General features: G+C 46.8%; 1 protein-coding gene across 15 annotated transcripts in view; it reads right to left on the bottom strand.

Annotated features, from left to right (window-relative positions):
• FOXRED2 (FAD dependent oxidoreductase domain containing 2) overlaps positions 1–16,642 on the bottom strand; it is a 1,046,175-nt gene that overhangs the window by 587,337 nt on the left and 442,196 nt on the right. The window lies entirely within an intron of this gene.

Below are 16,642 nucleotides of genomic sequence, written 5' to 3'. Positions count from 1 at the left end.
ATGACTACCGATTCCTTCTAATACATGTGGGGACAAATGACACAGCAAGAAACGATCTGCAGTGATTTTGAAAACTTAGGTAAGAAAGTTAAAGAACTGGGAGCGCAGGTGGCCTTCCCTTCCATCCTCCCAGTGGATGGCCATGGAACAAGGAGGTGGAATAAGATTCTGCAGGTGAACAACTGGCTACGTCGATGGTGCCGTCAGCAAGGTTTTGGATTTCTGGATCACAGAGTGAATTACCTATACGATGGACTACTTGCTAGACATGGGGTGCACCTTACAAAGACTGGAAAACATGTATATGGAAGTCGCCTTGCTACACTCATCAGGAGAGCTTTAAACTAGAACAATGTGGGAAGGGAAGCAAAAGGCCAGAAAAAGACACACACCTGACAAATGCTATTGAGAACTGGAAAGGAAGAACAAAGACAAAAGAATCTAAATAATAAAAATATTGGAGAAAAAGAAACCAATCACAAACTAAAATGTTTCTATACTAATGCACAAAGCATGGGCAACAAACAAGGAGAATTGGAACTACTAACGCAGGAAAAGAAATATGATGTCATTGGAATCACTGAAACTTGGTGGGACAATACACATGATTGGAATACAAAGCTAGAAGGATACAACTTATTTGCAAGAAACAGACTTGATAAACAAGGAGGAGGTGTTGCATTGTATGTTAGAAACGCATATGTCTGCACAGAGATTGAAGCTTCAGAGAATGGGATGCCTGTGGAAACTGTTTGGGTAAGAATACAAGGACAGAACAATGGAAAGGACACCATTGTAGGCATTTACTACAGACCGCCTGTGCAAGCTAAAGATATGGATGAACTCTTTATGCATCAAATGGCCAAGTTCTCCAAAAAATGACATAGTTGTCATGTGGGATTTCAACTTTCCAGACATTTGTTGGGAATCTCTCTCAGGCAAAACTATCAGGTCAAGGAAATTCTTATCCTCTCTTGCTGACAACTTTATCTTCCAAAAGGTAGGGGAGAAAACAAGGGGATCTGCTACCTTGGATCTAATCCTCATAAACAGGGAGGACATGGTGGAGGAGGTAAAAGTGGCTGGGACCCTAGGAGGTAGCGACCATGCTATTTTAGAATTTTGCATAACTAGAGGAGGAAGACCTGTGAAGACTCAGACGTCAAGGTTAGATTTCAGAAAGGCAGATTTTAAGGGACTCAGAAAGAGAATTGGAGGGATCCAATGGCTGGATATCGTTAAGGACAAAAATGTCCAGGAAGGATGGGAAATCTTGAAAAATGAAATTCTCAAAGCACAATTGTTAACAATTCCGAAAAGAGGGAAGAATAGGAAGCATTTAAGGAAACCAGGATGGATGAACACAGAACTTAAGCACATGCTAAAAAGGAATAAATGTTTATAAAATGGAAATAGGAAGGCATATCTAAAGAAGAGTATAATGCTGTCTGCAGAACCTGCAGGGCACAAATCAGATTACTAAAGCCGACAATTAGAGTTGAGCGCAACGGGTCAAAAAAATTCAAAAGTCGACGACTTTCGCCAAAGTCGGGTTTCATGAAATGAAACCCGACCTTAGCGTGAGGTCGGCCACGAGGTCGGCGACTTTAGCGCCAAAGTCGCATTTCAAAAGATGCTTTAGCGCCCTTTTTCAGCCAATCAGGAAGAACGGACACTGTGGGCAAAGTGATGACATAGGCAGCGGTCACCACCATCTCGGAGAAGGGCATGCAAGTGATTGGCTTGCTTTGTGTGGCGTCACAGGGGGTATGAAAGGGCGGTGACGCCGACCGCCATGTTACTCATGCTGATCTCAGAATAGGGAGAGCTGCTGCAGCTGCTGATTCTGTAGGGAAAGTGTTAGGAAGGCAAAAAGAAAAAAAAACTGCTTCTGCTGCTAGCGCTTTTCACTGTAGTTACTGTGCAGTGAAAGGTGAAGATTTTTGCTTTTGTGCAGCAGCGCTGGTGGTGATTAGCCTGCCTTTTAAGGCTAGCTGCATTGCTGTGTGCACACTGGTGTTCAAACTGCTTTTTTAAAAGCAATCCAAATTGTATTGTTTTGTCCTGGTGAGGTAGTGAGCGTTCATTTTTTCACACACTGTACAGCGGTGTATGCTCCTCACACTGTACCATGTAACGGCTGTTATCATGGCCAAATTGAAGCTATCTACGTGTGTGACTCTGTAAGGAAAAGTCGAGGAGTTTGTCCATTATTACAGACTTACACCTTTATAGTTTTGTCCATTTTTCAAACAGTTTAGTATATTTGTTGTTTGATTACATTCAAAACTAGAGAGAGACAGCGTGTGTCAGTCCGTATACAAAAACACGGAACTTGACAATTTTACATACACCGTACAGCGGTGTACATGCATGCTCCTCTCTCAGGACCGTGTAACGGCTGTTATCATGGCCAAATTGAAGCTATCTACGTGTGTGACTCTGTATGGAAAAGTCGAGGAGTTTGTCCGTTCTTACAGATCTACACCTTATAGTTTTGTCTGTTTTTCAAACAGGTTAGTATATTTGCTGTTTGATTACATTCAAAACTAGAGAGAGACAGCGTGTGTCAGTCTGTATACAAAAACACGGAGCTTGACAATTTTACATACACCGTACAGCGGTGTACGTGCACGCTCCTCTCTCAGTACCGTGTAACGGCTGTTATCATGTCCAAATTGAAGCTATCTACATGTGTGACTCTGTAAGGAAAAGTCGAGGAGTTTGTCCGTTCTTACAAACCTACACTCTAGGGAGATTCCAATTCTGCCCAATTCTATATACACCATGTAGTTTGTCATACACTAGGCAATTTCTGCCGGTCACATTGCGGTGTTATACACAGGGCCTGACAGAATCCAACTGTGTCCTGAAGTGTAGAGAGATTCCAATTCTCCACAGTCCTCTATCCACCTTTCTTACAACATCCAGAATCTGCCTGTTACATTGCGGTGTAAAATAAACAGGGCGTGACAGAATCCAACTGTGTCCTGAAGTCTACAGAGATTCCAATTCTCCACAGTCCTCTATCCACCTTTATTACACCATCCAAAATCTGCCTGTCACATTGCGGTGTAAAATAAACAGGGCCTGACAGAATCCATCTGTGTCCTGAAGTCTACAGAGATTCCAGTTCTCCCCACAACTATATACACCTTGTACCTTGTTTTACAGTACCATATAGTTGGTGGTTTTTTGGGTACATTTTCCCCAAAAATGAGGAAGTGTGGTGGAAGAGTCTGTGGAAGTGGGCGGGGGTTGGCAGCTGGTAATGATGGTGTTAGTGGTGGATCTGCTGGTTGTGGCAAATGCAAAATAGCACCTAGTGCAGGAGGAGTTGAGCCTGCGTCATCGTCTGGCTCCACAAGGCCTCGAAGGCTCCCTTTTCTGGGAGTAGGTAAACCGCTTTTAAAGCCGGAGATCAAGAACAAGTTTTGGCTTACATTGATGACTCAGCCTCCAGCTCTATTGCCTCCTCTTCTGAAGTTTTAAAAAATAAAAGCACTGAGTCATCATTGGAGGCTCATGTTCATGAACCACACCTTTCCTTGTGTCCTTCACCCCAACCAAAATTGAAGGATGTGGCAGGCCACACTACAGATTACTCCATGGAGCTGTTTTCACATACCATGCCTGGGTTATCAAGTCAAATCGTGAATTACACAGGCAAAGATGAATCTGACATGGAGTGTACTGATGCACAGCCACTGATAGATGATTCTGCTGGTACATTCACTCAGAGCACTACATTGTCCTCGCAGTGTACTGATCCAGAATCTGACCCAGATGAAACTCAGGTGCCCCTTCCCGCATACTATACCACCATACACAGTGACACAGAGGAAGGTGCACATGACATTGAAGAGGAGGTGATGGATGACCCAGTTGTTGACCCAGATTGGCATCCATTGGGGGAAGAGGGTGCTGCTTCCAATAGCTCAGAAGAGGAGGAGGAGCATCCGCAGCGGGCATCGACATCGCAACAGCTGTTATATGGCATGCCAGGAGCAGTCCAAAAACGGGTTACAAAAACCAAAAGAGTTGCAGGACAGCTTGGCCAGACGGTCAAAATAGCACAGCATGCAAGGCCTCAAAATGTCTTCCATAGTAGGAAGAGTGCAGTGTGGCACTTTTTTGAACAAAATCCTAATGATCAGGCAAAGGTTATCTGTAAGAAGTGCGCAAAGACCTTTAGCCGAGGGTATAATCTGAGAAATTTGAATACCAGTAGCATGCTAAGACATTTAACCACCATGCACTTGAAAGCGTGGACAGACTACCAAAACTCACGTACCACATGTGCTGCTGCTCCCAAAGAAGGTAGTCAGTAACGCTACATTGTTTCCTCCACTGTAAGTCCATCGGTTAGCACACCACCAGCCAGCAAATGTTGAGTTGTCGTTGCAAGGGCAAATCAGTCAGGGAATCACACTGTTATTGCAACGAAAGACTGAATCTAGGCCATCAGAAAGAACACCAACTCCATCACCATCATCAACCCTCTCTCAGTCCGCAATGTCCACCGCTAGTTCCACCATATGCAGCTCTCAAGTCCAGCTCACCCTACCAGAGACTATGAGTAGGCCAAGAAAGTACTCATCCTCTCATCCGCGTACACTGGGTTTGAAAGCCCACATTGCCAAACTAATCTCGTTAGAGATGATGCCCTATCGGTTGGTTGAAAGCGCAGCTTTCCGCGAACTCATGGCCTACGCAGTACCACGCTATGACCTACCCAGTCACCACTTCTTTTCTCGCAAAGCCATCCCAGCCCTCCACCTTCATGTGAAAGACCGCATTGTCCATGCACTCAAGCAATCAGTGAGTGGAAAGGTGCACCTCACAACTGATGCAAGGTCCAGTAGGCATGGCCAGGGCCGTTACGTGTCCATCACTGTGCACTGGGTTAATGTGGTGGATGCAGGGTCCACAGGGGACAGTTGTGATGGCACAGTGCTGCCTAGCCCACGGTATAGGAAACAGTTGGCTGTAGGCGTTCGACCCTCCTCCTCCTCCAGAAGCGAAAGCTCGTCCACAGAGTGCAGTCGCACGAGCACTGCATCCGCAGCTGACAGTGGTGCACACGATGTGTCCCCCTATCGATCAGCTAGTGGAAAGCTTGAGCAGGCTGTGTTGCAGATGATGTGTTTGGGCAACAGACACACCGCCGAGGTACTGGCTGACTACTTTCAGCGACAAACTGAGTCATGGCTGAGCAGTCTACATCTTGAGGCAGGCAAGGTAGTTAGTGATAATGGCCGTAATTTTGTGGCAGCCATAGCCCTTTCAAAACTCAGACACATACCTTGCTTGGCTCACACCTTGAACCAGGTGGTGCAGTGCTTCCTCACTAATTATCCGGAGTTAACAGGCCTGCTCCATAAGGTTCGAAGACTGTGCTCGCACATCCGCAGGTTGCCGGTACACTCCAGTCGTATGCAGAAGCTGCAGTGATTACTCCACCTTCCCAAGCACCGCCTAATTATCGACGTTGCAACAAGGTGGAACTCCACCCTGCACATGGTTGAGCAGCTGTGCAAACAGAGGCAGGCCGTAATGCATTTGTGGGAGGATACACGGGCAGGCACTTTGAGGGCAGACATGGAGTTGACAAGTGTGCAGTGGAAGAAGCTGAAAGACCTCTGTAAAGTCCTTCAATGTTTTGAGGAATGCACACGGCTGATAAGCGCAGACGACGCCATCATAAGCATGAGCATCCCAATTATGCGTCTGCTCATGCAAACTTTGACGCACATCAAGGAGCAGGCGTCTGCAGCCGAGGATGCTGAGGAAGAGGAGGAGGGAAGCCTTGATGACAGTCAGCCATTGTCTGTTCAGGGAACTGTCATGGACGAGGTGGAGGAAGAGGAGGAGGAGGAGGATGATGATGGAGATGATTATTTAGGGGAGGAGGATGCTTCTCGTGGGGAAAGAGAAAATGTTGGCGTGGCAAGGTCTGGTACTGGGTTTGTGCGTAACTGGAGGGATGTGGATTTGCCTGAAAGTGCTCCATCACCCAGCACTCGCAGTGCATCATTGACACCGGGAACATTGGCTCACATGTCAGATTATGCCTTGCAGATCCTAAAAAGGGACCCCCGCATTGCCAAAATGATGAACGATGATGACTACTGGTTGGCCAGCATCCTGGATCCACGCTATAAAGGCAAATTCCAAAACATCATGCCACAGGAGAATCTTGACCTAATATTGGCTAACAAACAAGCAACTCTGGTAAACCGGTTGGTTGAGGCATTCCCAGCACACAGCAGCGGTGATGGTTCTCACACGAGCCGTAGGAGCCGGGGGCAACTTGGAAGAGGTGTTGGTGGTGCACACATCAGAAGTGGCGTTGGAGACAGGGGTTTCATGACCATGTTGTGGACTGATTTTTCAAGTCCCGCTCACACGACTGGTAATACTGCATCAATTGAAAGTGACAGGAGACAGCACTTGTCAACTATTGTTACAAACTACTTTTCCTCCCATATCGATGTTCTCCTTCACAGGTCATTCCCATTTGACTATTGGGCAGCTAAACTGGACACCTGGCCTGAATTGGCACAATATGCCTTACAGGAGCTCGCTTGCCCAGCTGCAAGTGTGCTATCGGAAAGAGTCTTCAGTGCAGCTGGATCAATCCTGACAGAAAAAAGGACCCGTCTGTCAACCCAAAATGTGGATGATCTAACCTTCAATAAAATGAACCATGCATGGGTTTCCAAAGATTTTGTCACACCTTACCCTTATGGCACATAGGTTGACAGAAAAATGGCTTTCTTTGGTCCGCCTCATCCTGGGACTTGACCAATTTCGCCTTTAGCAGCAGGTGAATGTCCCACATCAACATATGCCATTTTGTAAACCTCCCTAACTGGGCTGCCTCCTCCCCCCATGGCCGGGGTCACCACCTAGCGCACGCAACCGTGCGAGTGCCGTTGCCCTGGACAGGTGGGTGGGCCGACTCATGGGTGCGGGCACTGGCACAGGGTCCCTCATAGTGCAATCAAGTGTCTCTGACGGTGGGGGTGCACACCCGCCGTCAGACACACCGCCGTGCTATGAGGGGCCCAGTGCCAGTACCGACTCCCACGAGTGGGCCCCCCTTGCTTGGGCAAGGCCCCAGCATTTGCAATGTTTACCTTTCCCTTCTCCTCCACTGTGTAGTCTGGGCTGTCAAATCCTTCACTGGGACTGCCACTACAAATTTGGTGAACTGATAGAAGATGATGGTTAAGATGTAGCTATGCCCTGTCCCGCTGGCCGGGATCTAGCTTCAGATGATTAATGGCTTCCATTTCTTATGGACGTCGACTCGCAATGAGATGCAGTGGTGGTTTCTCATCAGCTTTCACAGTTTTCCTACCCACAGACGTGTGACATTCCAGCGCACATTTTTAAATGTGCACTCTCATGCCAATTCAAATGAATCGCCTATGGCTTCTGTCTTTTGCACTCCAAAGTTATGTGACAGAGCATGATAGGCAGTGAGCACCATGTTTACATCTCTCCCTGTGATCAAAATTATATGGATATGAGTAATGGCGATGGGATCAACTGTACTGCGATACAGCAACACTTTCTTCACAAAGAAAGGTTTTCGCTGTCTCCACACACTAATTAATTGAGGGTCTGCCTCGCCTCTGAGAATTGTGATGGAAGTTTATCCCGTGAATAGGAATTCCTAGATTTCTGCAATCACTAGAATTTATGTCAGTAATTGTATGCATCTCATTTCCTATTGTGGAGAGTGAGACAGAAATATATATGAAGATTTAAAAATGCCACCAAAAGTGTATACTGGTGTACACTTCAAATACATTTCCTTTTTTTCTACTTTTTAGATTGTTGTCTAATCCATACTGAGAACATGGAGATTTTAACTATTTAAACTATGCTATATATACCTGCTATCCAGTGATAATGTACACTTTCTCAACTTTGTACAAGCTGGTCAAGTCCATACTGGGCCTGAGACTGTCTGAGCCTGCCTCCTGATCTATAGACATAGGCTTATAATGTGTAAACTATGCTATACATACCTGTAATCCGGTGATACGTTACCCTTTCTCACCTTTGTCCAATCACGTTTAATCCATACAGGGCCTGAGACCGTCTGTGCCTTCCTCCTGTTATATAGACATAGGTTTTTAATGTGTAAACTATGCTATACATACCTGTTATCCAGTGATACGGTACCCTTTCTCACCTTTGTCCAATCACATCTAATCCATACTGGGCCTGAGACCGTCTGAGCCTGCCTCCTGTTATATAGACCAACGTTTTTAATGTGTAAACTATGCTATACATACCTGTTATCCAGTGATATGGTACCCTTTCTCACCTTTGTTCAATCACGTCTAATCCATACTGGGCCCGAGACCGTCTGAGCCTGCCTCCTGATCTATAGACATAGGTTTTTAATGTGTGAACTATGCTACATATATACGTGTTACCCATTGAAACTGTACCCTTTATCAACTTTCTAGAATCTTGTCGAATCCATACTGGGCCTGAGAACGGCTGCCGAGCTGTTATGCAAGCTACAGCAAGTGTGGTTTGGACACGTAATTTTTTGCATTTTTTCAGAAATGCCGGTTAGGCCTAATTCAGGAATTGCGGTTGACCTGTACTTACTGGGAAATGATCGTTCACGGGGAATAATTGGAATCCCAGATCCCCATCACTAACGGTGTTCTGCTGGTTATCTGCACCTGTAAGCGACAAAAGCTGGTCCTTTCAGTGTAGCGCGCATGCAGCCCTGGACATGTAACGCCATGATAGACCATGATAGAGCCTCGCGTATCCCTCTAGTAAGCTTGACGCATAACACGGGGGTGATAGACCATGATAGAGCCTCGCGTATCCCTCTAGTAAGCTTGACGTGTAACGCGGGGGCATGCCGGAGTCGCGTTCGTTAATGGAATAAAGCTGACAAATTGCTAGCACAACTACAAACGGACATACCACACCACACACACAATCGACAAAGCTTTCAATATGTGCATCTTTTCTTGAGGTGGCATGGTTGTGGTTTCCCGGGAGGAGTCCAATTAAGCCGCAGGCTCCACTCCTGGTGGTGCCATTTTGGACATTCCTTTAAGGTTCAGCTTTGCAATCATACTGGCCCCGGAAAGCAAACACTTTGCCTTCATGGACGCTGTTTGGAGGTTCGTGGAAATAACGCCGCCCGATCGCCAGTTGGCATAATTTATTGGTGGGAAGTCCGGCGGTATATGATCGTGTTCGATTTCAGAATTTTTTTTTTTTTTGGTTGGTATTTTACATTTTTATTCCAGCCTTTCTTGACTTCATAAGGGAATGACAAGCCTATATCTGTGTCTCATCCACCTCCTCCTTTTGCTCCTCCACCTCTTTTCCAAATGTAGTTGCCCTTTACCATATGTAATTTTTGTCTTCTGAGCATTTTCTCTGCTTTGGGACACCTTTTAAGGTGTTTTGTAATTGTTTTCTATGTGTTTGTATGTGTTTGTGTTTGCCTGCCATTGTTTTCAATGGGATTCGACGAACTTGCCTCCTGTGTGACGAACCAAAACACTAGCGTGGTGGCTCAACACTACTCCTGATATATAGATGTACATTGTTAATGTTTAAACTATGCTATATATACCTGCTATCTGATGATACTGTACACTTTGTCTACTTTTTATATTCTTGTCTAATCCATACTGAGCCTGTGAGCGTCTCTGTGTGACTGATGGAATATATATGGAGATTGACAATTATCCTTTGACTGAATAGAGCTGTACATTTCTGATACAGTGCCATATATCTGATGTTATTTTGAGTCTATTTTGGGAAAAATTTTGAAGCTTGGTGGAAGAGGCCACGGACGTGGGCGCGGGGGGACCAGCTGCTGATGATGGTGGTGGTGCATCTGCTGGTAGTGGCAAAAGCACAATAGCAGCTAAGGCAGGAGGTGTTGAGCCTGCGTCATGGTCTGGCTCCGGAACACCTGGAATGATACCTTTTCTGGGAGTAGGTTAACCGCTTTTAAAGGCGGAGCATGAGGAACTGATTTTGGCTTACATTGCCGAAACAGACTCCATCAAATATGCCCGCCTCTTTCCTAAGTTTCAAAAAATTCAAGCACTGAGTGGTCAAGTGCTGGCTCCTGGTCAGGAAGAACCCCTTTACTTGTGTCCTGCACCCCCACCCAAACTTAATGATGCAGCAGACGACACTTCAAATTAGTCCATGTAGCTCTTTCTATCATACCATGCCTGGGTTATCAAGTCAAATCGTGAATTCCCCAGTCCAAGGTGAATCTGACATGGAGTGTGGGTGGCCAGCCAGGGCAGTGGAGTTAATAGGTACTGGGCCGGTGTCTCACAGGTATGTGTCATGGTGGTGGTGACCCGTTCCGTGGCCCTGGGCGTCCATGCAAAGGGGTGAATTACGTTTATAGTTGAATGATACGTGATGCCACCTCTGGTTTCTGATTAGATTGACCAGCTCTGCAGTATCGCTTCTGTGGGACAGATGTTGTGGTGCAGCTAAGATGTAGAAGACCTGCACAGGTAGGGCCATAGTCGCAGGGCAGATGAAAGAGTTGGGAGATGGTGTGCAGTGCAGGATGTAGCTGAGCCGTGCGCCAGGCGCAGGAAAAAGATGACAGACACAGTCGTGCAGTTCCTTTACCTGTACTTGGTAGGTGCTGTCCAGGACCCAGAGTACAGATGGAGAAGGAGTTGGTCAGCCTGGAAGCCAATTTGGATTTCTCTCTCTGCAGATAGGTAGTGTGGCCTCCGTTCTAGCGCTTATCTGAGGTACTCGCAGTGCTGAGTTCAATGAAGTTCCCCCTGTTGACTCTCTTTTGGAACTTTCTCGTATGGCTGGCAGCCATAGCCTTTTCCTTCTGGCTCACACACGTCAATGCTGGGGCCTCCGAGCCTCAGTTGGGTACAGAGCATTTACAGCTGCTACTTCCTCCGGATTCTGCTGCAGGAACGTCAGTGTCCCTACAAACTCGGAGACCGGAATCCGGACCATGCTCTCCAGCTAGGAGTGAGCCTTAATTCTGCTCATCCTCCAGCTCCCCTTCTCACGTCCACACACTTCCACTTCCCTGCACAGAATGGTCTAACTTACCTCCTCCCGACCACAGAGAGCAGCTCCTCAGCAGTCATGTTCAGAGGTCTCCCTGCTGGCGTGGAGTGGGAAATGTGTTGTGTGTTGGTTTAACTGCTAGAGAGATCCTTCGTTGCTCCCAAGCATGACATCACACTCCCTAGGAGGAAGGTAATGCCACTGTGGCGACTGTACTCCTGGGGACGCCACAAGTGCACTGATGCCCAGCCATTGCTAGATGATTCTGCTGGTACATTGACCCAGACCACTACATTCCCCTCACACTCTACACAGCCAGAATCTGACCCAGAGGAAACTCAGGTTCCCCTTCCCGCATACTATACCACCTTACACGGTGACAAAGAGGAAGGTGCAGATGAAAGTGCAGGTTCCTTGAGCTGGTGGGGGGCATACTCATGGGCGACAGCACTGGCACAGGGCCCCTCATAGTACGCAAAAGTGTCTCTGCCGGTGGCCCACCTCCACCCGTCGTCAGACACACCGCCACACACCGCCGTACTATTAGAGGGGCCCTGTGCCACTGCTGTCGCCAATGAGTGTTCCCCCCCCTGCTTGCTCAGGATCACAGCACTTGCCAAGTTGAAATACTTACCTCTCCCTGCTCCACCGCCATGACGTCTTCCGCATTTCCTGTCAGTGATAGTCTGATCAGAGAGCGCAATGACATCATGTCTGTACGCCCTCTGCCTAAACAGCCAAGTGCAGTGAGATGGACGATGGGGACGATGAGGAGTCCAGACTAGTACAGGGATTCCATAGCGAGGAGACTTATTTAATTGTTTTCAATGTTGGGACAGCAATTTTTGGGGAGCACTATACTCTGGAGAATGATTTATGGGGCCCACCATATTCCAAAGGTGGACATCAGACACTGGAGCAGCATTTACAGGGCACATTATACACTAGAGCATTAGAAATGGGGCCCATTATGTATGGAGCATTATTTGGGCCCATAAAACAGTGGAGCTTCATCCATGGGGACCAACATATACTGTAGCATTATGTGGAGCTCATCATATACTGTTTCAAACATTATATGGGACCAATGATTCTGTATGGAGAAATAGATGGGCCTCATTACTCTGTATAGCGCACTATGCGGTGGCCATAATACTGTATGGAGTAATATACTGTCCGTTTTTGGAGCTATTAAAAATGGATATCAGTCATGAGATGTAAAAAGTGAAGTATTTTTCATTGTACTATGCCGCTATTTCTCTGCAGTATCGGAGCATCATGAGTTGTGGTATGTGTTGAAGGGGCGCTCTTTGGCCCAGGGCACATGAAAACCTGGAGCCAGCCCTACCCCCCCACAAATTTATCCAAATAAACCCATTTTTCAGTGCGTAACTAGTATTATGAAGTAAATTAAGGTTGAAAAGCTTCCGTAATCAGAATTGATGTTTTTGGCATTCAAAAGGGCACTGTAGGTGTGTTTCCTGTCCTCCACTCCCTGCCGACTTTGCTTCCCCATTGACTTGCATTGGGTTTCGTGTTTCAGTCGGCCTTCGACTTTTCACGATAATCGTCCGATTTCGTTCAACCCGACTTTTGCGAAAGTCGGGTTTCGTGAAACCCGACTCGACCTGAAAATAGGCAAAGTCGCTCATCTCTACCGACAATGAATTGAGGCTTGCAAGAGACATCAAAAGCAATAATAAAGGATTTTGGGGATATGTAAAAAGTAAAAGAAAAGTCAAAGATGCTATTGGATTTTTACAGGATGAAAATGATGAAATGGTAAGACAGGATGTTGAGAAGGCCAAACTTTTAAATTCCTATTTTGCACCTGTTTTCTCTCAGAAAGGAAATGTAACATCAACTGTTCTTCACTGTCCTATTAAGGGAACAGAAGAATCCAGGATATCTATAGACTGAAAGATAGTGAGGAAACACTTATCTAAACTAAATGAATTCAAGTCTCCAGGTCCAGATGAATTACACCCCAGAGTACTGAAGGAGATAGCAGAAGAAATCTTTTAACCCCTCTCCATAATCTTTGAAAATTCTTGGAGAACAGGAGAAGTCCCAGAAGACTGGAGAAGAGCAAATGTTGTTCCTATCTTCAAAAAGGGGAAGAAGGTGGACCCAGGCAACTATAGGCCGGTGAGTCTGACTTCTATACCAGGAAAGATCTTTGAACAAATTATTAAACAACATGTATGTCAGTACCTGGATAAGAATGAAGTGATTAAACAGAGTCAGCATGGGTTTGTAACTAATAAGTCATGTCAGACTAACTTAATTTTCTTCTATGACGGAATCACGGATTGGGTGGATCAGGGAAATGCTGTAGATATAGTATATCTTGACTTCCCCCAAAACAGCTGGAATTTGAACTTGGCAAACAGGTCGACTCGAACACCGCTCATCTCTAATCAGGAGGCAGACTGAGACGGTCTCAGGCCCAGTATGAATTTGACAACATTGTAGAAAGTTGAGAAAGGGTACAGTATCACCAGATAACAGGTATATGTAGCATAGTTTACACATTAAAAATCTATGTCTATATATCAGGAGGCAGACTCAGACAGTCTCAGGCCCAGTATGGATTCTACAAGATTGTAGAAAGCTGAGAAAGGGTACAGTATCATTGGATACCAGGTATATATAGCATAGTTTAAACATTAAAAATCTCTGTGTGTATTTCCAGAGTCCGACAAAGACACTCACTGCCTCAGTATGGATTAGACAAGAATCTAAAAAGTAGAAAAAGGGTAATGTATTCGAAGCGTACACCATTATACACTGTTGGGGTATTTTTCAATCTTCATATATATATTTCAGTCTCAGTAAGACAGTCCAGACTCTCCGCAAGAGGAAGCGAGATGGATACAAGTACAGACGGAAAGTCGAGTGATTGCAGAAATTTTGGAATTACTAATCACGGGAAAAACTCCTGGGAGAATTCTGAGAGGCGATGCTGACCCTCAATTACTTTGTCTGTGGAGACAGCGAAAACAGTTCTTGTGAAGAAAGGTTTGGTGTATCGCAGTACCGTGGATCCTATCACCATTACTCATCTCCATCAAATTGTGATCATAGGGAGAGATGTAGACATTGTCCTCACTGCCTATCATGATCTGTCAGGTAACTTTGGAGTGCAAAAGACAGAAGCCACAGGCCGTAGGCGATTCTATTGGATTGGCATGAGAGGACACATTTAAAAAAGTGGGCAGGAATGTCACACGTCTGTGAGTAGGAAAACCGTGAAAGCTGATGATAAACCACCACTGCATCTCATTGTGAGTCGACGTCCATAACAAATGGAAGCCATTGATCATCTGAAGATAGAGCCCAGCAGGACAGGGCATAGCTACGTCTTAACCATTAACTATCAGTTCACCAAATTTGTATTGGCAGTCCCAGTGAAGGATTTAACAGCCCAGACTGCACAGCGGTGGAGCAGGGAGAAGTAAGTATTGCAAGTGCTGGGGCCCTGAGCAAGCAGGGGGGCCCACTTGTGGGCGGCGGTACTGGCACAGGGCCCCTCATAGTACGGCGGTGTGTCTGACGGTGGGTGTGCACCCCCACTGTCAGAGACACTTGATTGCACTATGAGGGACCCTGTGCCAGTGCCGTCGCCCAAGAGTGGGCCCACCCACCTGTCCAGGGCAACGGCACTCGCACGGGTGCGTGCGCCAGGTGGTGACCCCGGGCCTGGGGGGAGGCAGCCCAGTTAGGGAGGTTGAAAAAATGGCATATGTTGATGTTGGACATTCAGCAGCCATTTTTCTGGCAACCTACGTGTCAGCATGGGAAGGTGGGACAATATCCTTTGAAACCCATGCATGGTTCATTTTAATGAAGGTTGGATCATCAACATTTTGGGTCGACAGACGGGTCCTTTTTCCTGTCAGGATTGATCCAGCAGCACTGAAGACTCTTCCGGATAGCACACTAGCAGCAGGGCAATATGCCTGTAAGGCATATTGTGCCAATTCAGTCCAGGTGTCCAGTTTACAGGCCCAATAGTCAAAGGGGAATGACCTGTGAGGGAGAACATCGATATGGGCGGAGAAGTAGTTTGTAACCATAGTTGACAACTGCTGTCTCCTGTCACTTTCAATCAATGCAGTATTACCAGTAGTGTGAGCGGTACATGAAAAATCAGTCCACAACATGGTCATGAAACCCCTGTGTCCAGCGCCACTTCGGCTGTGTGCACCACGAACACCTCTTCCATGTTGCCCCCTACAGCTCGTGGGAGAACCATCACCGCCGCTGTGTGCTGGGAATGCCTCAAACAAACGGTTTACCAGAGTTGCTTGTTTGTTAGCCAATATTATCTCTAGGTTCTCTTGTAGCATGATGTTTTGGAATTTGCCTTTATAGCGTGGATCCAGGATGCTGGCCAACCAGTAGTCGTCATCGTTCATCATTTTGGCAATGCGGGGGTCCCTTTTTAGGATCTGCAAGGCATAATCTGACATGTGGGCCGGTGTCAATGATGCACTGCGAGTGCTGGGTGGTGGAGCACTTTCTGGCAAATCAACATCCCTCCAGTCACCCAGTCACGCACAAACCCTGTACCTGACATTGCCATGCCAACATTTTCTCTTGCCCCCTGAGAAGCATCCTCCTCCCCTAAATAATCATCCCCAGCATCATCCTCCTCTTCCTCCACCTCATCCAGGAGAGTTACCTGAGCAGACAATGGCTGACTGTCATCAAGGCTTCCCTCCTCCTCTTCCTCCTCAGCTGCAGACGCCTGCTCCTTATTGTGCGTCAAAGTTTGCATGAGCAGACGCATAAGTGGGATGCTCATGCGTATAATGGTGTCGTCTGCGCTTACCAGCCGTGTGCATTCCTCAAAACACTGAAGGACTTTACAAAGGTCTTTCAGCTTCGACCACTGCACACCAGACAACTCCATGTCTGCCCTCAAAGTGCCTGCCCGTGTATCCTCCCACAAATGCATTACAGCCTGCCTCTGTTCGCACAGCCTCTCAACAATGTGCAAGGTGGAGTTCCACCTTGTTGCAACGTCGATAATTAGGTGGTGCTTGGGAAGGTGAAGCAATCGCTGCAGCTTCTGCATATGACTGGAGTGTACGGGCGACCGGCGGATGTACGAGCACAGTCTTATGTTGCAGGGCTGTTAACTCCGGATAATTATTGAGGAAGCACTGCACCACCAGGTTCAAGGTGTGAGCCAGGCAAGGTATGTGTCTGAGTTTTGAAAGGGCTATGGCTGCCACAAAATTCCGGCCGTTATCACTAACTACCTTGCCTGCCTCAAGATGTAGACTGCCCAGCCATGACTCAATTTGTCGCTGCAAGTAGTCGGCCAGTACCTCCGCGGTGTGTCTGTTGTCGCCCATACACATCATCTTCAACACAGCCTGCTGACGCTTACCACTAGCTGTTCGATAGTGGGACACCTCGTGTGCAAAACTGGCAGCTTCGGATGGAGTGCTCGTGCGACTGCGCTCTGTGGACGAGCTTTCGCTTAAGGAGGAGGAGGGTCGAACGCCTACAGCCAACTGTTTCCTATACCGTGGGCTAGGCAGCACTGTCCCACCGCCGA

This window comes from Dendrobates tinctorius, unplaced genomic scaffold (assembly GCF_039654945.1).
Source record: "Dendrobates tinctorius isolate UK_male_01 unplaced genomic scaffold, ASM3965494v1 ptg000033l, whole genome shotgun sequence".
Classification (NCBI taxonomy): Eukaryota; Metazoa; Chordata; class Amphibia; order Anura; family Dendrobatidae; genus Dendrobates; species Dendrobates tinctorius.
Note: the sequence above shows the minus strand (reverse complement) of the source record. Positions and strands in the feature narration are given on the sequence as shown.